Source organism: Manis pentadactyla, chromosome 13 (assembly GCF_030020395.1).
Source record: "Manis pentadactyla isolate mManPen7 chromosome 13, mManPen7.hap1, whole genome shotgun sequence".
NCBI lineage: Eukaryota > Metazoa > Chordata > Mammalia > Pholidota > Manidae > Manis > Manis pentadactyla.
This window is the reverse complement of record NC_080031.1, coordinates 75,761,761-75,786,104: the sequence shown is the minus strand read 5'-3', so window position 1 is coordinate 75,786,104 and position 24,344 is coordinate 75,761,761. Positions and strand designations below refer to the sequence as shown.

Sequence of the window (24,344 nt, the reverse complement as noted above, 5' to 3'; positions counted from 1 at the left end):
TCAATGAACTGTGTATCTTGTAACTATGTAAATTCTCATTCTCTAAGCCTCCTAGGTTATTCTGACTCTGCTCATCCACTGGCCATACTTTGAATAAGGAGATTTGGTGAGGCAATCTAGTGGAAAATTCATACTTAAAAAGCTTTGATGATACCTTTTCTTTCATCACCATTACCATACCTGTAGATTCTTAACTGTACTGAAAATTATAGAACTTCCTTATTCACATGGGAGAGTGATACACTATAATGGAAAAGTAGTTGTCCATCCTTTTTTTGCCTCTTACTCTGAATTGAATTAGTATATAGTAAAGTGAGTGTGTCTTTGACTATTATAATAAAATCTAAGAGAGTCGATGCTTGCTTTTCCATATTAGATATCCAATTCTTGTACTGTCCAGTTCAAACTTTTCCCATTTTCTCCCCCACAAATTATTGATCTTGTTACATTTGATAATATTTTCAAATTCAGTTATATTACTCATAAAAATGTTAATTAGAGAGTAATTTCTAGTTTCTACTTAATTTTTATGTTTATATTCATAATTAAATCGACATCAATGCCTTAGAATAATACTGAATCATCATGTGTTTTTTTAATGTACATAGTGACAAATTTATAATAATCCATTTACCAGATGGAATTAAAACATTTCTCCCTTTAACAGGGACAATTTCTGACCCATAGTTACTGTTAAGGTACATATTATTAGAACATATAACTGAAATATTATATGGCACTAAACCAGCCTTTTTTCCTATTCTGAATGGTTTATGGACTGGAAACTTGTAACTTTGGTATTAAGCTAAAACATTCTTAAATACATTAATTACAGGATAACTAGTTCAAGAAGATACAAATCAATATGAAAAGTGAGAGAAGTGTCTGTAATAGGTGGTATCAATTTCCTAATGTACTTTTCAATACTTACTGTTTGCAAATGTGGTATGGGAATCCATTCTAAATTACTTATTTTAATTGGTCTCCCAAATCCCCTGCATGAGCAATCTCTTTTGGGCTAGAAACATTCTGAAAGCTTTCTTCACATCTTTGTTTCTCAGAGTGTATATGAGAGGATTTATCAATGGGGTGATCACACAGTAGAACATGGAGACCACTTTACCAATGGTGAAGTTGTACTTGGCCGGAGGGCAGACATAGGCTAAGATGATGGTGCCATAATAGATGGTGACCACAGTGAGGTGGGAGGCACAGGTGGAGGAAGCTTTTCTCCAAGCTTCCTGGGAAGACATTCTGATTACTGTGACCACAATGTGTCCATAGCAGGGCATGGTGAGAAGAAAAGAACTGAGAATAACAACAGATCTACATGTGTAGCTCAAGGCCTCCACCAAGAATGTATCTGAGCAAGAGAGTTTATCGATGGGGTCTGAGTCACAAAAGAAATGGTTGATCTTCTGAGGGCCACAGATGTTCAGATGAGAGATAAGTATGGTAGATAGAAGAGGGCATATGAAGCCCCCAATCCAAGATCCAAGAGAACTACAAGCACACTAAAATACTCATGAGCAGTGAGTGTCTTAGAGGGTTGCAGATGGCCAGGTACCGGTCACAGGCCATCACTGCCAGGAGGATGGACTCGGTAGCTCCCATGGAGAAAAAGAAGCATTACTGGGCTATACAGCCAGACACAGAGATGGTGACACCCTGTGACAGGCAGGTGGCCAGCAGTTTAGGTTCTGTGACTGTGGTGTACCAGAACTCCAGGAAGGAGAGATTTCTTAAGAAAATGTACACGGGCGTCTGGAGTGTGGGCTTCATCACAACAGTGAATATGATGAGGGTGTTTGGCATGAGGGACAGCAGATACACAGTGAGAAACATCACAAACAACGTGAGTCTCAGGTACAGAATACCAGGAAACCCAAGAAAAATGAACTCAGTCACTGTGGTCTGGTTTGTCACCTCCACAGCTCATCCTCTCTGATATGGAACCAAAAAAGCCCGGGTGATAGATGAGCAAGAATGGGATATATTTGTAATCATTTTTTTAATGATGATAATAGACTTCTAGTATTTGTAAAAATTAAATTTTACACATGGATTAACTCACTCAATTTTGAGAAGTAATATCCATGGTAAATATTCAAAGAATCTAAAACTTCAAATGAAGAAACTGGGGAGTGATTTTCCTACACTTACATCACTTTAAATGGTGGGGTATGTTTTGAACTCAGCAGGTTGATTTTAATGGTGAGTCCACACCAATAAATAAAATATGTTTCTATTATTGTCCCATCACTGAGGAATTTACATCCTGGAGACTAGAGGATGGTGATGAAATATGCAGACACCTCATTTCCAAAGCCAGAAGATCATGTGAGTGGTTGTTATGCCTCACAGAATGGAGATTCTAGGCCGTACTATTTGCTAATCAACACAGAATGTTTTTTACAATGATATCTTCAAGATCCCTAATTTATTCCTTCAATTATGGTTTTTTGGAATATTGGGACATGAGCAAACACTATCTGAGAGAAAACAGTAGCACACAGTAGGATTTAAAATCTATATGGAAAATATTTTGTTTCTAAATATTAATATTCGTAATCTTTGATTTGTTTGTTTTTAGAATCATTGCATTCATCTCTTTTCCTATATTTAGGCGAAATAGTCAAACAAATAAATTTTCACAGACAGTGAGGTAGTTTCTATATCTTGGTTACTGTGAAAGAACAGAACATGGGATATACCCACTTTCCAAATATTTAAGTGTACTTTATAACATTGCAAACCATTGTTCTGTTGTGTTACCACAATAAAAAATAATTCGAAATCTTGTCTTTAAGGGGAGAAGGATTCCAATGGGTACTGTCAGGTATACATGTGCTTTAGTGTCAAGTATCAAGATGATAAATGGAAATTATAGCAGAAAAAATTCTTAGGGCTCATAATAAAAGCTTTCTTCTATATGTAAAATATAATTTTACTATTTAAAATAATTATTTGACATAAAGATACTGACTTGATATCTTCTATATCACAATAAAAATGTTTATAGTGAAATGTAGAGACAATTGTGTTCATATATGTGTATATCTGTGAGCAAAACTTTCTGGGATTTTGAACCATAAAACTCTATTTAAAAATATGTATATGTGTTATGTCACCATGTTAATGGTCCAATGTAGTGTACTGCTGATACAGAAGAGAATTTTTCAAGATATATATGTCATAAAAATTATTAGATGTGGTTAAAGTAACATCAGTATGATCAGGAAACATTTTATTTGCCCCACTACATCAACCATCAGATTTTAATTTCCTAAAAATGCTACTTTTGGTGTTTACTCTAACATAATACAACATTTACTTTTTTTCAGGGTTTATAACTATTCAAAGTATTTTAAAAAATATTATGACTAGTGAACACACAGAATTTATCAATTTAAGAAAACTATTTCGAAGAAAGAATTTTGATCAATATTTAAAAATGTATTTCCTGATTCCATAAGACCAATATTACAATTCATATTGTCACTTTACTATAAATGTTTCAACGTTTCTACATTGCTTTTATGAAAAGGGTATTGGATGGCTCTCTTTCTGCTGGCACTACCAAAGCAAATTCTGTAATTTGAGAAAAATAGCAGTAGAGTTTTTGCAACAATCAGGTGAACATCATGCCAAAGAGAACATTTATTTTCTTTTTATTAAAGATATTATGGCTAATTCTGCCTTTAGCAGAAATAGGGTTATACCCACTTTAAATATATATTAACGTTGAAGGGAACTGGACATGCCAAAGGTATATTACATGTGATTACAGAAGGATCCAAATTATAAAAGTACTATTACGCAGATACATTATTTTCTACCCAAGTAAAAACGTGGATTATATCCCCCCAGATATACTCACAGCCTGTAGTCACTTTGTTTATTTTTCAGGAATGGAATGTTATTAAATTTTCTTTAAGCTTTCCTTTCAGAAGGTTACAGTATTAAAGGACATTACATTCAATTGGACCATAAGGAGAAGAAACAGAAATATCTCTTCACCGCTATATCATTGGCTCACCCCGACCATCTATGTTATATATAAACACGAATTCACTTTTTTCTTTTCAGAGCTTTTTTTTCCTTGTGAGCAGGATGTAAAGAAAGTCCCGGTCCATGATCCCCTTGTGGGAATTAGTATTATATGTTCAGCCAGGGGCCTTGGAGACTTGCCTTTCAAAGTGGGACATCCACAAAGTTTCCCTGAAGATTTTCCTCGGATGAGAGTCGTAATTGTCTCACATTAGCAAAAATAAAAGAACAAAGGAAGTGTGGGAAGTAGCAGAAATGCTTCTACAGGAACTGAAGGAATAGCCTACTAACTGGCTTTATAATGCCACTGCCCATGGCATTCACCTGTCATCCATGTGTACAGAGTGCACCCTTCAATATTTCATCCATAACAAGCATACCCAGAAGATCACACTGCCTAGCATACAAAGTACACACTGGATCAGTACTTAAAAGAATTCCTTTACAGAAACAGCACTACTAAACGTGCAAAACAAAACAATGCTGGTGTGACATTCTCTTCATATCAAAAATCTCAACTCTCAATATTTACCGAGCATATGTGGAAACAACCCTGCCCAACTGAGTAGATACCAAAGTTAAGTCATTTCACACACACCCCCCCACACACACACATTGTTATAGCAGCACAGTAAATATATAGAGGGTATGAAAGACTGACAATCTACAAGGACAAAAGAAGGAAAAAATGACAATGTATGTGTCTGAATAAGATAAATCTAGATTATTTCTACATATGAATGGCAACAAGAGAACTAAGAATATAAGTGTGAGCTTGTTCACATTAAGTTCATGTTGCCAAGGGAAATGTTTTCTTAAATACATGGTTTCTGAAAATTAGCCCATATGTAAATATTTTAAAAATAAATCCTTATAAATAAAAGTCAAGACGATCAAACATTAAAGCATTAAAGAAATAAACTGTAAATAATTGTTATTACTGAGAAAGTAGGAAGTACCAGGAGGTATGTATTTGAAACTACATACAGGTAGCTTGTTGAAAGTAACATGGGATATTGGTGGCATGATTTAATATGAGAATGAACAATGCTAATTATTTAGGGTTGTCAAATTCCCGACCAAAGATATTAATAGTGGTCCCACTAAGAATCACTATCTAAAGACAATAGAAGATAATTTTTAAAATGAACTTTTTGAGCTATAACTGACATAATATAAGATACAGCCGATATAAGGATAGAGTTTGTTTTGATAAATGTATACAAATGTGACCACAACTGCAATCAAGAAACAGAGCATGCAGAAAGTGTCCTCTTGACCCATGCATTCAATTATTTTCTCCACTTAGACACAAGAAATGCTGCTTTCTGTTTAGTCACTGTTACTCTGGGGGTGGGGGAATATGTTCCCAGCCCAGGGAAAATTACCTTTGAAGGTAAAATCAGTCCAAGTGAAAATTAAAGTGGGATAAACCTGTTTATTGCTTACAAGCAATTGTCCACTTCTGCTCACCAGTGTCTCTCTCAACTGGGCTGCAAATGACCCAACCCAACCTCTCCAGTAAATATATGGCCTCACTTTTATGATCATATATTGATATGGAGGTGGACTACATCTCTCCACAGCCTTGAAACACCTACTGATATGGAGATGCACTAAGGCCAGCCCAGAGAGCCTGGAAATATTGAAATTTTACCCACAGCCCACCCCTCCAGAAATCTCACCTTACAGTATACTCAATCCCCATCTTCCACAATGGCCCCTGTGTGAGAAAACTGGAGAACTGTAACCAGACTCATAACATGCAATAACAACAGCAATAAAATCATGAAAATCCTCAAGCTGGAGGATTCTGCTAGGCTCACCTATACCACAGGCGCCAGTAGCTAAAGGAGTTCAGAGCAATCATCATGCAGCAGCTGCAGCCAATGGGCACATCCAGGTCACAGGGAATGCAGAAGACAATAACCTTAAGGGCAATAAGATACATGTTTTAATGACACCAGCATAGGCGAATCTTGTCCATCTGATAGGATGTATGCAAGAGAGTGGTCCTGTGATAGGACACTGGCAGGAATGGGATCTCATCCTGGTCTGGTAAACCAGACTTTCACCCCCTCCCTGTGGGAGTTACAGATGGGTTATTATATAGGGCTACAGGAGGCACATGCCCTGGTCATAAAGATAAAACAAAACTTCCTGGTAAGAAGCTCTTACTCCCCAGACACTTTGGGTATACTACCATGATCTTTGGGGTCCACTCTCCTGTTACTCCTGGTACATTCACAAGGCCAGCTTCCGGGGCTTTTCCCTAAGTTGCCAGAAGGGCCAGCCATCACTGGTCTGTGTGTTGGAATGTGCAGGACCACATCCACTCAACAGAGTCTCCAGGGTTTAAAGCAGTTGGGACCGGCAGCAGGATGTTGCTCTGCTGGTCATATCCTGGCTTCAATAATTCCTCTTTGGTTTGCACATACATGTGTAGGAGAGGCATCAGTGTGTTGGCATATCCACAGGGTTCAAAGGTCTTTTCTGGGACTTCTCATCCAAATGTTGTACCATCATCAATAAGTGAACTGACCAGCCCTGTAGACAATTAGTGTCCAACTTCAGGCCAGATTTCAACAAAACAAATTTACCTCTCTGTCACTCCTGTCCCAGCAGGGTTATATGGTACCTGAAACTTCCATTTTATTCCTAATTGCTATACCCATTCTTGTAATGCATGTCAAGTAAAGTGGATACCTTGATCGCTCTCAATCACCTGTGGCCAGCCAAAGGCTGCAAAGAGATGCTCTGGGTCCCTCTTGCTGGTTTGCTGATCTGCACAAAATGCAGGAAAAGCAACCAAGAATCCAGTAGCTGTGTCCACACAAGTCATGATGTACCGATAACCTTCTCATATATGCAGATCCCTAGTATAGTCTATTTGTCACCTGACAAGGGGTATTGGCCCCCTAGCTATTGTCCCATGTTGCTGCAGGACTCAGCGTAAGTCCCTCTTAGAGCACACAAGGAACTCCTTCCAGGCTCTGCTGACTTCTTTAAAGGTCATTGTTAAGCCTTAATGACAGGCCACAGCCCACCTTGTCTTTTGCCCCATGTTTAACAAACACTGATGTAACCATTGGGCTTCATCGGAGGCAGGCTTTCCTTCTAGCCAGTGCTCCTGGACCAATGTGATTGCTGCATCATTCACTGGGGATGTCAAGGGCAAATGGCCAGTCACATGATGTATGGTAATTGTCTTAGTCTGAGCAGATACCTGTATGGTTTTGCCATAGCCCTTGTCCCCAAAGGGGCCAGTGACCAACCATCCAAAGGCATGGTACCATGTTGGTATCAATAGGGTCAAGCCCCGATAGATGGCCCAGCTGTCAGTGCAGACAACTATAGGGGAGGTCTCCTGGGTGATCATGAGCCATACTGCCTGCAACTCAGCCCATTGACTGCTCTTCCCCTCTCCATCTTCCATCCATATTGTCTCAGTCTTAGGATGGAAAGTCATAGCCCTCCACTTTAGGGGCTGCCCAAAACTGGAGCTGTGTGTATACTAAGCATCTTCAGATATAGGGGCATTTCCCTCCTGATAAGCACTCTTGGCTACCAATGGTTCAAAAGCAAGTTCATCCTGCTTTTCCACTGGTAAACATCACTGGCCCCAATAAGCACTGGACTTCTCCACTTAAGGGGCTATTAGAAAGAGTGTTAATTTACTGTGAATATATGCCCCATTGGCTAGTGTAGGCATCTGTGCCACACCACTCCATGGCCTTTGGGTCTAGTCTTGCACCCACCCTGCAATGGGATAGGTGGTTTTTACCTAGGTCAGAGCTGTTCTGGTGATGGGCTCCATGGTCAGAAAGGTATGGTACCCAGCATCCGGTTGCTTCACTGTCAAAGTATACTGGACCTCTGCTCCTTTTCATAGTTGTGTCCAGAATACAAAAGGTTGGCAGATTATTTCAATCTGCTGCCAAAAGTCCCATCCATAACCATCTTCATTTACATGAACATCTAGCTCATAGGGCCTGATGGGTCTATTACACTCCAGGCATGTATGGCAATACCCAATCATCATCGTGTGGTGGTGAGGGCCCAGGCAGAGCCTTAGTACTGTCCCCCAGGAAGTCCTGCAGGGACACAGGCTGAGCTTGGGACTTTGCCTCTCTCTTCCATGTCCTGGATCTCAGTGGGTGGAACTGTTGCTCTGGCTTAGTTGTTCCCACAGTTATGACATCATCTTATTGGGTTTCCCATCAAGTTTTCTTTCACTACCCCAGCCTTTATCAAATCAACCCACATCTGAGTCCTCGAGACATTCCCCGGGCCCTTTGCACCTCTCCTTTCAGTTGTAGCCTGTACTTCCTTCATTTTCTTATTATTTCGTCCTCCCCCAGATCTGCTAAAGTATGAGTAGCCTCATTTATGGGTTGCTTTATGTGGAGGGCAAGAATAGTCACTAGGAACTCAAGGAGAGACAGGGTTGCTATATCGAGCACTGTATTTTTCATTCCTACAGTGAACAACTCTTCACTGGGGCATTGAGTGTCCATATTATGGATGATATTTTTCATGCCCATCTTGCATAACACCTGCTGTAGCTGTGCATACATTTTCCAGCTAGTGGGTGAGTATGGTAAATCTCCCTGATTAGGTCAAAGAGCCCTGATGGCTACTGCCAGTCAATCCTGAAGTTCCTGTTTCCCTGAGGTATGATGGGCACTTTACAACTGTTGCAAGAAGTAAGTATGAGTTGTCAGAAAAGCCAGTCTACTCATCTCAGTACCTGACATAACAATGTTTTCCACCTGCATATCCCAGAGTTGTAAAAGCCATTTAGGCAGAGATTCCAATGGCTTCCCCTATACCAGATGCTTATGTCCACCAGCAAATCCTGGGTATAGGGAAGGAGTACCGAGTGCTCCGCAAATTGGGGAGGAGGCAGCTCCTCCCCCTGAAGAGACCACAGTTGTTGTGTTTTAATTTTTTTAATTAAAACTAGCAGAACTTTAATATGGGAGAGAGGTTGGTGCCTTGGGCAGTGACCTTGGCAACAGATCAGCCCCTCGCCCCACCCCCTCTTCCCCTCCTGATTACTCCTCTGCCATCTCCAGGGATGACGGTACCAATCGTCCCTCTAAATGTTTAGATTGTTTCCAATTTAGAGTTATTAAGTGTAAAACTACAATGAACCTTACACATACAAATCCTTGTATGAAGATATACATGCCTATGCTTGAATAAGTAGCTAAGATGATAATTTGTATGTATAGTGTTAAGTACTAAACTTAGTAAGAAATTATTACCAAAATAGCCAGATTTGTTGGAACACTTTACATTCCAGTGAGGAGTGACGAGTGCCCCACTGTCCATATCCACGCCAACACTTAATACTGTTCTCTTTCATTTAAGCTATTCTGGTGGGTATGCAGTGTACTTCATGTCTCACTTTGTGTTTTTTCTACAACTAATGATAGTGAGCATGTTTTCATGTGTTCACTGGCCAATCTTATATCACTTTTTGTCAAGTGTCCAAATGCTGGCATTTTAAATTGGATAGTTTATTCTCATATATTTATTTTTTATTATATATGTGTGTGTATTTTTATCTCAATTTTTTACTTGATTTTCCATAGCCTTAGTAATGATTTCTAAATAGTAAGAGTTTAAATTTCATTAGGATTTACCTCTATTATCATTTGTAACTTTCCTATTTCATGGTTTATGATTTTTGGCATGTGTCTTATAAGTCTTCTATTTTTCTAATTTTTTGAAGTCAGTTTTCTCTATTTTCTTCTATAAAATGAAGTTTTACATCTTATATTTAGGTCAATCATCTTTTTCTAGTGAATTTGTGTATGGCCTGAAATAACATATGAGATTCTGTGTTTTTCCTATACTGTTTTTCTACACCATTTTATAATCCTTTCCTTATTAAATTTTCATAGCCCATTAGAAAAAAAGTTCAGAGTAAGCCTATGTAATTATTTCTAAAGTCTTATCTGATTCATTTTTTTATATTTATGCTAATAACAGTCCTGATTAACATACCTGTATAGTCATTCTGAAAATCATGTGGTAAAATTGGACAATATGGTTTCCTATTTCCAAAACTGTTGATTTTCTAAACCTTTGGACTCCATGTACATTTCAGAAAGAGTTAATCAACTTACACACACACACACACACACACACACACAACCTTCTGAAAACATATGTGGAATCTAAAAACAAAACAAAATGAATAAAACGGCAGTAGACTCACAAACACAGGTCTAACTGGTGGTTACCATGAGGAGATGTTGAAGTGGGCAGTTGACATATGTGAAGGGGATAAAGAGGCAGAATATCTCAATCATAATATGAATTAGTTACAAGGATGAAAGTACTGCCTAGAGAATGTAGTCAATATCTCTTTAATATGTTTCTATTCTGACAGATAGTAACTGTACTATTTGTGGTACACATTTAGTAATGTATATAACTTTTGAATCACTATGTTCTATGTTCAAATAAATATAATATATACACTATAATTAAAATATATAAAAAGAAAAAAGATGTTTCATCAGTTAAACATCCACAGTGAGAATGTATCTTTAAACATCACTAAAAGCATAGATAATATCAGCTGCATTGTAATTCTGAATTTGAAAAATAAATTACTAAATATTTTAGAAGAAAACACATGCGAGCATAGGTGTATGTAATACTTATCTGTTTGATGTAACATTCATATTTGACCTTTTTGCTACCAGTTTAAAACTCTTTGGTGGGTTTCCATTTTTTGTTATTATATAGAATATTATGAGGAATATAGATAGAGAGTACTTATCCACTATCTATCCTGGATATTCTATTTCATACTCATCAATCTTGACCCCTTTGCAATCTCATCACTGGGATATGAGACCTTTAGTGTTAGTACAACCATGATGGAGAGTTTATTTCTCAAGATTACAGGTATTTTGCAGTGGGAAAGTGAGGGTTGCAGAGTGGGCACGACACCATGAAGATCAAGTTTTAGGCATGTGTTGTCAGGATTCAGCCAAGACTATTAAGCACAATTTAATTCGGTTGCATACATATGTGCACGGATTTGGTATGAGGGCGTTTGGTACAACCCAACCAGCATATTTTGGAGTAAGAAGTGCTTATCCTCACATATATTAAAGCCATAGAGCAAGGGAGAAAACTTACATGACCAAATTTTTAGACATTGAAAGTTATATGACATATTTAACACCTATTGCTGACCACTGTCCTTCTTTACCCCAAGTAAACACACATACACAACACAGACGCAAACACAAAACAAAGGCAAATGGAAATTAGATTAATATATATATATATACAGAGAGAAAGAAAATAGAAAATTATATATATATAAAATCACTAGAATATAAAATTTATATATGTAAAATAAAGTAATTATATAAGTTACTTTGTATATGTACATAAAAACACATTCCAGAATCTTAAAAACATGATAAAACTGAAAATAAACAAGTTGAAAAAAAAATGGTAAAATTTAAAGTAAATAAAACAGGATGCCCACTACACCTGCTTTTATTATATGTAATAGAGTTTATTACCAATGCAATGCACATAAAATATACTGAAAAAAAAATGAAAATTGGAAATTAATTGATGAATATATTTCTATTTACAATGATTTGGCTTTATACTTAGAATATCCAAAAGAATCTACCTAAAAACAATCAGAACTAATATCAAATAAGTGTAATTATTCCCTTTTGAATAATGTTATTACACAATATTTAATCATATCCAATAGAATAAATTTTAGAATAACCATATTTGACATTTTAGGATTAGTCAGGTTTGTAAAAATCCTAGGAATTAGAAATTTTTTTCTAAAGCATCTACAATATTTATGATACTCAGGTTTATGTACTTTAAAAATTGTATGTCAACAGTTATATTAAGATATAATTCATAAACTGTCATAAACAATTAATATAATTTACTGAAGAAATTATAAGTAAGCCTTACAGTCACAAAATGCAGATGAAAATGGGAACATTTAATAAAATTATTGACTCATTTATACGTTCACCTGAAAAGTCCCCACTCCTTGAAAAATATCATATAAACAATTTATTTTGGATGGTTTTCCTAAGAACTCCGGTAAGATTATGATTCCTTAGACTGTAGATAAAAGGGTTTAACAATGGAGTGATCACAGTGTACATTACAGCTGCTGCTCTGTCTGTTTCAGCTGTGTGGAAGGTGGAGGGACAAAAATAAACACCAATTATTGCACCAAAAAACAAGAGGACTGCACAGATGTGAGAAGAACACATGGGGAATGCTTTAAACTTCCCTGTGGTTGATGGTATTCTGACTATAGCACAACCAATGAGTATGTAAGAAACTAAAATACAGGTAAAGCTCACCACCACTACAAGTCCCCCCTCAATAAAAATAAATACCTCATTAATGTGGGTATCTGAACAGGACAACTTTAACAATGGATGAATATCACAGAAGAACTGAGGAATTTTGTTATCCTTACAGAAGGGTAATTGCACCAATAAGGTGGTGTGTTTCTGTGCACACAAGACTGCAAAGATCCAGGAGCTGCCCCCAGATAGGCACAAAATTTGGGAGTCATGTTGGGCAAATAGGACAAAAGGAGGAAGATGGCCACAAAACGGTCATAGGACATGATCGGGAGAAGCAGTGTTTCCAACCCTGAAAAGCAGATAAACAGGTACATTTGCATCATGCAGCTATTGAAAGAGATGGTGGAATTTCCTGTCTGGATGTCTACAAGAAGTTTGGGAACTGTAGTGGAAGACCAAGAGAGATCAATCAAGGACCAATTGCTAAGAAAGAAATACATGGGGGAGTGAAAACAAGCGTTTGAGATGATTGTTAGCATTATCAGCAGGTTTCCAACCATGGTGGTCAGATAAATGCAGAGGAACAGGGAAAACAGGAGCGGCTGTATATCTGGGTCATCAGAAAACCCCTTGAGAAGGAACTCCACAACACTGGTTTGGCTTAGACTCTTCAAAAATTCCATCACCTGCATGTAGATCTTGTGGTTTACAGAAGCATGAAACTCAGAAACCAGATTTAATCAGGCCATCAATCCATGTCGGATATTTTTTCTGTGAAAATATAGTAAATACAATTATTTGGGGTGTGGTGTAATCATATTGGTTCAATTGATTCATTGCCATCAAATTAGTTTAAGAATAATTAAATTCTATATTAAAACAAAAACATTTTATCACACCCAAACTAAACTATGTCATACATTCTCTAATTCATTTTCATTCAATTCCCCTGGAAATCATATTATCTGCTTACCAATGAATAAACTGAGATTCATAAGATGTTAAGTCTTTCCCATGATTTATCACATACTTATAAGTAAGTGAAACTATTATTTCAACACAGATTTTCTGACTGTTCTTTTGCCATTCACATGAGGTGTAATTTCACCATGAAAATGCCAAATGTAAAATTAATGAAACACTCTTGTTTTTTTACTATTAAGAGTAGTAGTTATAATCTATATTTCACTTTGTTTTGGCTTTACAACCTCCCTAAGACTCATTCCAGCTAATTTTGGGTGTGTGTCCCAGAGCCCTTTATCTTTACCAGAACAATTAAGCTGTAGCAATTCAATTGCTCCTTAATTTACGTATTTTTAAATTAACCTGCAAGGCCCTTAAATAATAGCGTCTATGTCATCTTTACTCTTGTATCACATCTTCTAATAGTTCAGACTTAGATAATGGAATAATCACATGAATGAAAAATTATCAAAACAAAATAATACATTTCAGGAAACTTTGGCTAATACAGCATCTGGCAAGATAGGGAATGGTTCACCATTTTCATAACAAAGAGCCTATGTGTTCCCACTTGCAAAAAATAAGGAATAAATGATTTTTAAGAATTAATTGAAGCAATTCACAATTTTCCTTTGTCTCTATTTGTGAGATTACACTCATATCAGAGAATTTTTGAACAGCAAAATAAATGATTTGAATTACATAAATCAAAATTATGTAATTCTAAGTGTATGAAAATGGACAGAAAAGGATTCAAAGCTTATTAGCTCTGTAGCTCTGATATGAAAATTTGTTATTAAAAGTTTCCTGGTTTATATAATAATGAAAACAATTGCTTTACTTTAAAGAAAACCTTTATCTGTTTGAAGTAATAACAAAAGAAATATAATGAATATACAACTAGTCTAATGTGTTTGGAGAATAATAGCTGAATTGAATGAAATGGAAATGACATTTCCAGTAGCAGACTATGGCAATGATTGCATAGAGGGAGTATTAAGATTGACATCCTTCCTTTGTGTTATTTATGTCATCTGTGCCTACCTTGTTGAAAGTTTAAACTCATCTTGAAATTCAATGTGAGTTTTCAGTTTAGAGTCAGGCTAATGCTCTTGAAGTGGATAAAAGCTAAGTTTTCAATTAAAATTAATTCCAAGGAACAGTGAGGTGTATGGTTTTTTTAAGCATCATGTTATCAAAAAATCTCTTATGGAAAACAAATGTAACCAGAACCTCAGTTTTTCTCATATCGCCCTGGGCATATCCCTTTATCCTAGATTACTGGTCCACAGGGCTCCTCCAAGTATCGCCATTTTACAGATCTATTGAAACATACCTGGCTTCTAAAAGAGGAAAAGCCAAGAATTCAGAATAGGTGACAAAATTAAGAAGCTAGAGCCTAACTCTCATACATTAGAGATAAATAAAACTCTCAAGTGTAGAATACTTAAAGAATATTAATTAAAAATTGTGCTCAAGTCATCCATGGAAATTATCATATTTTCTGACTATGTGTGGCCCAGAACAATCATGTTCTCTTTAGTAACAAATGCTTGGATGGAGTTGTTCTTCCTCAAATACCACATTCCACCCATAGTGTAGACAAAATATTTATTGTGGCAGATCATGTGTATAACATAATCATCTAGAAAAGTCACACTAGAACCAAATCTTGTATGTGTTGGCTGCATAGTTGTTTTTAATGATATCAACATATTATTTGAAGGTTGAATTAACCACATTGACTGAATTTTCATTTTTTGGAAAATTTATAGTCTCATCAACATAAAATCAAAGACCAACTTATCTCATGCTAGAAAGAACACAGAAATTCAGAAGTGTGTAATATATATTTCTACAACATATTGAGAGACAAACCCTTAGGCAGCGATATCAAGGAAAAGAAAGAGAAGACAAATATAAAGAAAAGATCAGAAATGTAAAAAGAAGTTACCAGTGACACAGAGAAACTAAAACAATTATAAGAAAATTACATGGGAAATGATATGCCAATAAATTTGACAAAATAAAAAAATGTATATATTCCTAGAAACATACAATCTTTCAAGACTTACCCAGGAATAAAATGAAAACCTGAACAGATCAATTACTTCTCACAAGATTGAATTGGTAATCAAAAAATTCCCGACAAACAAAATTTCCCAACCAGACAGCATCATGCGTGAATTATACCAAACTTTTAAAGAGCTAATACTCTTTTGAAACTATGCCAGAGAAATGAAAGAGAAAGGAAAAATTCTAAACTCATTCTAGGAGGCCAAACTACAAAAACTAGACAAATATGAAAAAAGAAAACTACAAACCATAATTCAACATTAACTGAATTGTCATGGTTTGGACATTTTATAGTCTCATCAGCATAAAGTCAAGGACCAGCTTATATTATAAGGAAGAGAAATTCAGAAATGTGCAATGACATATACTTTTAAATATTTCTAAAACAGCTTTGGAAATGGAGCTGTTGGAAGAGTTTTCATCCTAAAAGTCATTTAAAAATATGGACTATAACGCATAGCTATAGTTTTCAGATACTAAATAACATCAATACCTCTAAGCCTTATTATTGGGGTGGACATCTGTATACTAAATCTCTCAGAATAACTTTCTTTGAGAGCAGGGACTACTACATCTATAAAAATAAAGATGCCCATGTATCCATTCTATGTATCATAGGCTACCAGCAAAGGGGCTTTTGTAAAAAACTGGAAATAACTTACCTAATTAATGTTTTTATTTGGGTATTTTTTCACTGCTGTCATTACGGTTTCTTCTCATGAACAAAGTGGGCTTAATTGATCCACCACTTTCATCTCCAGCTGCAATGATAAAGCATGTGCATGATGAATTCGTGGTTGGTCATAATGATTTAACCAAAGGATATGGGGTTGAAAGAGGTAAACAAGGAAACATGAAGAACATGAACGTGCTCTTAGGTGGCCTCCAAGGTACAATCTATTCAGTTTCTCAGGAGAAAGGGATACGAAGCAGATAGTCAACCTCAGGTGTGTACCCCAGAGATATTTTCTCTGGAGAAGAATAAGGATTTAAAAGGTTATCCCTTCTTTTGGTAATACAGCAATCCAATTATGGCATTTTTCCACCACAGAGATTAGGAAGTTGTTTCATTTCCGAGGAGGTTCTGTTAACACTCTGTAAAGTAAAATCTCAGGTATGAACTTATAGTAATATCACCTGACAGTTTGAAGTCTACTGTATTTAATTTGTTCCCTTATCAATAAACAAATATCCTTCATCTAAACTGTTGTGTTTAAAACATAGAGCTGTGTTACTTTCTTTTTGTCTACCACATTGTATGACATAACTTATTTATCCAGGAGTCTGTACACCTTTTATAGAACTTACTACTTTTCACCTAAAATTGTATAATCTTTATGCTAAAAACCTCTTCAATACAGACTACACATGTTATTTAGATCAGGATTTCCAAGACTTTGTGGAAAATTAGAAAACTTTTCCTTTACTAAGGTATGCAACTCTGTGAAGTAAAATGATAAATAATGCATCAAAACCGTAAAGATATACTTGAAAAGTACTTTATTGTGTGCTAGATGTCTAAAACTTAGATTAATGTGAGTACCACCCTACCTTGTCTATCACCTCACTTAAACAGTTAGTGAATATTGGCATCAGCAAGCATAATATCTTCAAATATTATTATTTTGTCATTATTTCTATTTTCTTCTAAATGTGGCTTTAGTTGACAACACAGACATAAAAGCCTTAAGGGATTACTTATAATTTGTATTCTTTAAATTTTCCCATGTGTAATTTTAAGGGTGAATTTCTCATTGTTATTTTATAAGCTACCAATTATAAATGACCGTTGTGAACAGATATTAAAGCAGATACAAGAATTGTACAAAACATTAATGTTGATTTACATGGCAGTATCATTATATTTAGTATATTTTTCTAGTTTTATTGAGACATAATTGATGTACAACATTGAGTTTAAGGTGCACAATGTGATGATTTGATACATTTATATATTGCAAATTGATTACCACAATGATGTTAATTCATACATACATCACCTCACAGAATTAGCTCATGTGCATGTGAGTCTGTGGTAATATATTTAAGAATTACTGTCTCAGCACCTTTCAACTCCATAACACTATATTGATACCTCTAGTCAGGCTGCTTACAATAAATACCTAGAACTTATTCCTATTAAAATTGGAAGATTGATCCCTTTGATCAACATCTGCTATATATTCCAAAACCCCAGCTCCTGACAACCACTATTCTCTCTGTTTCTATGAACTTGCCTTACTTAGATTCCACTTATAAGTGATACTATACAGTATTCATCTTCATCTTGACTATCTAAATCATTTCACTTAAAATAATGTCCTTAAGGTTAATCTATTTTGATGCAAATAGAAGGATCTCCTCTATTGTATTTCCTTTATTCATTCATTTTTCAATAGACACAGGTTGTTTTAATGTTTTGTTTTGACTTTTGTGACTAATACTGCAATGAACATAAACATGGAGCTGTCTTTTCAAAACAGTTAGGTCATATGACTCCTTTGTCAAATATTAGTTAGTTTAATGTACATGCATGAGTTTTATTTCTGGAATGTTGATTTGGTTCCATTGGTCTATGAGTCTGCTTTCATGCCCGTTGCCATATTTTTTTAATTACAATATCTTTGTAATGTAGTTTGAAATCACAAATTGTGAAGACTCCAATTTTGTTCATCTCTTTAAGAATTTCTTTGGCTACTAGGGCATTTCTATGCTTCTATATGACTTTCAAAATTGTTTTGTATTTCTGTGAAAAATGCCTTTACAGTTTTGATAAAGACAACATTTAATCTATAAACAGCTCTGGATAATTTTGGCATTATGACAATATTAATTTTTCCAATCCATAGATATGATACATATTTTCACTTATTTGTATTTTATTCAATTTCTTTAATCAATGTTTTACAATTCAGAGCACAGATCTTTAATCTCATTTGAACTTCTTGCTGAATATTTCATTGTTTTTGAAGGTGTTATATATGGGATTGTTTTATTTAATTTCAAATAGTTCATTTTTCTGTTGAGAAACAACTGATTGTGTATGTTGATTGTATATTATAGAAATTTACTTTGTTATTTCTAACAGTTTTTTATGGAGTTCTTGGGATTTTCTATATAAAAGATTTTGCAAACAAAGACAATTTAATTATTCATTTCCAATTTGGATATATTTCACATGTTTTATTTAATTGTCTAATTGCTTTAGTTAAGATTTTCAGCACCTTACTGAAAAGAACTGGAGGGAGTGGGCACACATGCCTTGTTACTCATATTGGAGGAAATTATTTGATCTTTTAATCATTGATTATAATGTTAGTTGTGAGATTCTCATGTATCTCCTTGAAAAAGGACACATGAAACTGAAAAACAGAGAGAAAAACAGATCTTTAGGAATGAAAGAATGATAAGAGGGTTGTATGATAACTCCAAATGAATCAATATTTGTGTAATAGGGATAACAGAAGGACAAGATAGAGACAAAGGGTTAGAAACACTCTTTGAGGAAATAACTGTTGAAAACTTCTGGGAAAGTGTTCTTTGGGGTAGAAAATAGACACTCAGGTCATGGAAGGCCAGAGACCCTCTAACAAAGGAACCCCAGGAGGACACCACCAAGACATACAATAATTAAAATGGTGGAGATTAAGGATAAGGAGGGAGTATTGAAAGCAGCCAGAGAGAGAACAAAGATTACTTAAAATGGAAGCCCCATGAAACTACCATCAGACTTCTCAGCAGAGACTTTCTAGGCCAGAAGGGAGGGGCATGAATAATTTGATGTACTGAAACAGAAGGACCTCCGACCAAGAATCTCAACCGAGCAAGATTTTCATTCAAATTTGAAGCAGAGATTAAACATTTCCCAGGTAAATGAAGGCCTAAGGAATTTATAATCACTAAACTAGAATTACAGAACACATTAAAAGGACTGCTGTAGACAGAAATGTTCCTTAGCCTGAAGAGATTTCACCAGTGAAAATAAATGCACATTAAAGGTAGTAGACCAATTAATTATCAAGCACACACAAAATTAAAACAAAACAGAGGTAGTAAAGTTAACTACATAAGATGGCTCAAAGGATACCCCAAAAAATGCAGATTATGACATCTAATACATAAAGTGCGGAGGAGGAAAAAGAACACAAAAGCACTTTTAGATTTTGTGTGAAATGAAGCAATCATCCACTTAATATAGGCTGTCATGTACTTCAGAAGCTATCCTTGAACCTTATGATAACCACAAACCTAAAGCCTGTAAAAGACACACAAAAAAGTAAAAAAGGGACATCCAACCACACAACACTAAAGAAAACCATCAACAAGGGAGGAAGAAAGGAACAGAGAGGAACCACAAAAGAAACAGAAAACAGTTGATAAACTGGTGATAATATATACCTACCAATAATTACATTAAACGTAAGTGGACTGAATGCACCAATCAAAAGACATGAGTGGCAGAATAGATAAAGAAACAAGACCAATATATATGCTGTCTACAGGAGATTCATTTCAGACCCAAAGACATGCACAAATTAAAAGTGAAGGGATAGAAAAATATGTTTCATGTAAATAATGGGAGGAAGATGATTCTAGTCCATGCTTTCTCTTCTGTGGATGGAAGTTACACCCCATCCTAAATTTCAAATTTATTTGTAGTTCAGGAAGTCCTAAGGTAAACTCCATAGAATAGTTGTTATATATATATAATAATATGATTTCTTTGTTTATAGTATTTTGTAAAGAATGGAGTATATCAGAGAGGAAGTTATTATAGGTAGAAAGGAACATTAGTTTGATAATCACTGACATAAAGATGGTGGCACAATAAAATACCTAATTTGTGATAACACATGCCTGGCTGAATTTCTTTTATAAAAAAAAATTTGGCAATAATTTAAAGATATATCAAATACATAGCTCCAGTAGAACCATTCAGTAAGAGCATAAGACAGCCAGCTAGGCAAAAGCAGCCAAGTTAATTCATTGAATAAATTTGTGAGGTGTGGTTGTGGAAACAGTGTAATAAGGATTTGTGATCAGCAGACTTGTAACATCCACAATTTATTCTTGATGACAATGTAATAGACAATCCAATGTATGGAGGTCCATCTGTATTTCAAAGAAAAAGAGAAATAACCATTATAGGTATAATGCATACATAACTTCTCTCTAGGAATCTTACCCTCAGTCATTATTTAAGGCAGGACACTGGCCCATAAACCTTGTCAGGGCTCCCTTGATCTCATTGTTCCTCACACTGTAGGTGAGGCTGTAAAACACAGGGTTTAAGATAGTATAAAATGCTGACACAACCTTGTCATGGTTAGCTGACCTATAGGATTTGGATCTCATGTAAGTAAGAATGCCTGCTCCTTAAAACAGTCCCACCACAGCCAAATGTGAGAAGCAGGTGGCAAAAGCCTTTCTTTGGGCTTCTGTAGAACGCATCCGGAGAAGAGCAGCCAGGGTGAGACCATAGGAAATCAGGATGAGGGAAGGTGGGACCAGGAGCATTAACACACAGCAGGTGTACACGTCAGCACAAGCCAAACGCACCAGCGTGAGCACGTCACCGAAGAAATGGTCAGTTTCATGAGCCCTGCAAAACAGGAAGCCCAGGGTGGCAGCAGCCTGCATGAGCCCATCAGCTGCTCCCAGGAACCAGGACCCCCAGGTCGTTAGCAGGCATAGTCTTCAGTTCATGAGGATGGGGTATCTCAGCGGGTGGCAAATAGCCACATAGCGGTTGTAGATCATGGCCACCAGGAAGAAGCACCCACCTCCTTCCAATGTGAGGAAGAAGATCTGCACCCCACAGCCATTGGGGGAGATGGACTTTCTCCCTGTCACGTAGTGAGCGGCCATCTTGGGCACAATAGCGCAGACAAGCACCCAGTCCGTGAGGGAGAGCTGGCTCAGCAGGAGGTATGTGGATATGTGCAGCCGGGGGTCACGGTGAATCAGCAGGATCATGAGGGCGTTGCCCACGAGGGATGGGAAGGCAACTGTCAGAGCCATCACAAAGAGAAACAGGAGGGCTCCTGAGTGGTTAAAGAGTCCTAGGATAATGAACTCTGAGGTGGTGTTCCAACTTTCCATGATTTCAACAGGATTGACACTGAAAACAGCGAAATAGATGAGTTTTCATCAGTCACAATGCTCCATTTAAATTATATTTTCAGGAAAATAACTGAAAATAACAAAACTTATTTCAAATACTTTATCTACCATTTGCAAAATCTTTTAAGTAGGGCATAAAATTAATTTCAGTATTTTCTTGTTTTCAAGGTTTGAATTTTAAGTACTTCTCAGTTTAGTTTGTTTAATTGACACAGAGAATGAGAATTCTTCATAAATCCAATTTGCTTTGTAAATGTGTCTTTATGCTGTATGATAGCAACACAAACTGAGAAGATATTAATTACGTAATTTATAAAATATTTGTTCTAGCCTTGTATCAAACATGGTAATATTCTTGGAAGCTAAATTAAATCGATGCATTTAACTGTAAAAGCTAAGTACTTGATAATGGAGTTATACCTATGTAACATTTCAAAACTTATTGAAACTTACCAAAATCAGATAATTTTCCCTGATGTTGAGTAATCGTAGGAGGCATTCTTTCCTTTTCAAACAACATAGCTTATTTCCCCTGGTCTAGGAACTGACAGGCCTGAGTCTGCTGATGGAAACATAACTACTTGGAATTGGCAGTGCCTTTAGCTTGAATGTATCACGTTATACACTGAAAACAAGAGTGACCTTCTTTGAATGCTTTCCCCCAAAGCATGTCTGTACTGCTTAGTGTGCCCTCATTTACTATATAAAGGCACTCGTGTAATGACACTGTTTCTCCTCAAATTCACAGAAATATAGTATCCTCTGATAAAGAAGAAAAAATAGTCATTCGTTTCTCACCAAACAGAGGTAAATTACTTTCCTCCTCGGTGCCAAGAGAACACACATATTTAAGGGCAATTTCATTTCTTATCTGCTGGAACAGGAACTATTTATTCTTTTTAAATAAATATGATCAGAGATGGAGATGGTAATTCAGTCTCAAGGATCTGATGTCATTCAATGAAGTGACATGGCAGCAGGAGTCCCGATCCTCCATGGTCATTCCTTCTCCCCACTGCACACAGCCCTCCCGTACTGGAAGGCCAATGAAGACAGACAAAGGCAGTGCCAAACCTCACTCAGTCCCCAACCCCACTGCGGGAGCATCATGGTTGTAGGGGCGGCATTCTGCTGGAGGGTTTAGTTGGTTGACTCAGAAATTGACGTCACAGAGCCCACTTCCTCTTTGCATTTTCCAAAACTTTTCTATCTGCAAAGTCCTATATTTGTAACTTGCACTCTGAACACCTAGTAACTAATCCTCCTGACTCATTTCTTTGATTAGGATACTTCTTATTTTCCATTATTCTGATCTCTCCTTGTTGAATGTTGACAAAACTTTAAACTTGTTTAAAAATCAATGCATAAAAAGTAAATGGTGCCTTTGTGTGTACATGTGTGTGTGTGTAGTAAGAGAGCACTTGAGAAAGAGAAAGAACATTTTTAAGAGGTGGGAGTCTGAATGCCATTTACTATTTAGTTTTTAAAAACAACAATAAAAGATAAGGCAAGTTAGTGTTAAAAATCAGTAGTTTAGTCATTGTAGGGTGTTGGGTCATTTTCTTAAAATAATTTTTGCTATTATTGTGCCCATTTTTAAGTATTCTGTAGTACAGTGATATGCATATTTTCATTTTCTCTGCAACCATCACCGATATCTACTGCCAGGACTCTATGCATGTTCTCAAACTGAAAATACGTGCCCATAAAACAGTAGTCCTCTATACCCTCTTTCCCCAGGAACTGGCAGGCACCTTACTACTACTATTCTGTCTCTTTAAATTTGACTATTATGGGATCATCAGATAAGAGGAATTATACAAAATTTGCCCTTTTGTCACTGGTTTATTTCATTTAACATAACATTCTCAACCCTCATCCACACTGCAAATGTGTCAGAATTTCATTCCTTCCTAAGGTGAATAATATATTCCTTTGTATGTGTAATGTTTTCCTTATTAATTCCATCCATCTATGGACATTTGGGTTGATTGATACTGCATTAATATTCCTAACTGTACTTTCACACTATGTGAATGAATCAGTTTTCCACTGATTTAAGTATCTGTAAACCTACACAAATAAGATATTAAGAGATAATTCCTAACTAAATTGCCAACGCATAAAAAGTGTGGTTGGAAATAAAAATGAAGAATTAGCTCATCTTGCAAGTAAAGAATAGTGGCACTAAGTGGAAGAATGAAAGTTCAACATTGACTAGTGCAGGAACAGGAAGATTTACTACTCTAAAAAATAAGTATTTATCTATCTTTTTTCACTATGTCTTCAGAAAACTTTTCTTCCCTCTGTTCCCAGACTTTTGCTTAGAATATTTCTAAAACTTCTAGATCTTTGTTTTCAGCCTCAGAATCATCTCTTTGATAATGCTAATAGAAGGCATAAAGATACACCCTTCCTATTATATAGTTATCACAGAAAATTTAGAATAGTGCCTATAATTTTCCTTCTACATTTTTCTGATCCTTGTTGCCCTAACATTAAAACTGAACTCTTTTTCTTTAGGATTCTGAGATGATTAACCAACCTATGCTCTAAAAACTAAAATAGTAGCATTCAAGTCATTCACTGGACTGAATTGACAGGTTATTACTCTAGTTTTTACCTGATGACTGTGTCAGCTTGCATACATTTCAGTTCTTCAGATTGTTGGATAGACAAATAGAGGCTTTTATCTGTGAATATATATGTTAAACAGCAGAACTATGGATTTTCGGTGGTTCAAAAGTCAGTCTATGGAAAGGGATGAAATATTTGCCAACCACATATAAAGGCTTAATA

The 24,344-nt window shown here is 36.0% G+C and overlaps 2 pseudogenes; both read right to left on the bottom strand.

The window, feature by feature from the left end:
• Positions 1-974: 974 nt before the first annotated feature.
• On the bottom strand, positions 975-12,706 carry LOC118909469 (olfactory receptor 6F1-like; annotated as a pseudogene).
• A 7,903-nt stretch (positions 12,707-20,609) lies between these two features.
• LOC118909467 (olfactory receptor 2T8-like) lies at positions 20,610-21,551 on the bottom strand (annotated as a pseudogene).
• Between the last annotated feature and the right edge of the window lie 2,793 nt (positions 21,552-24,344).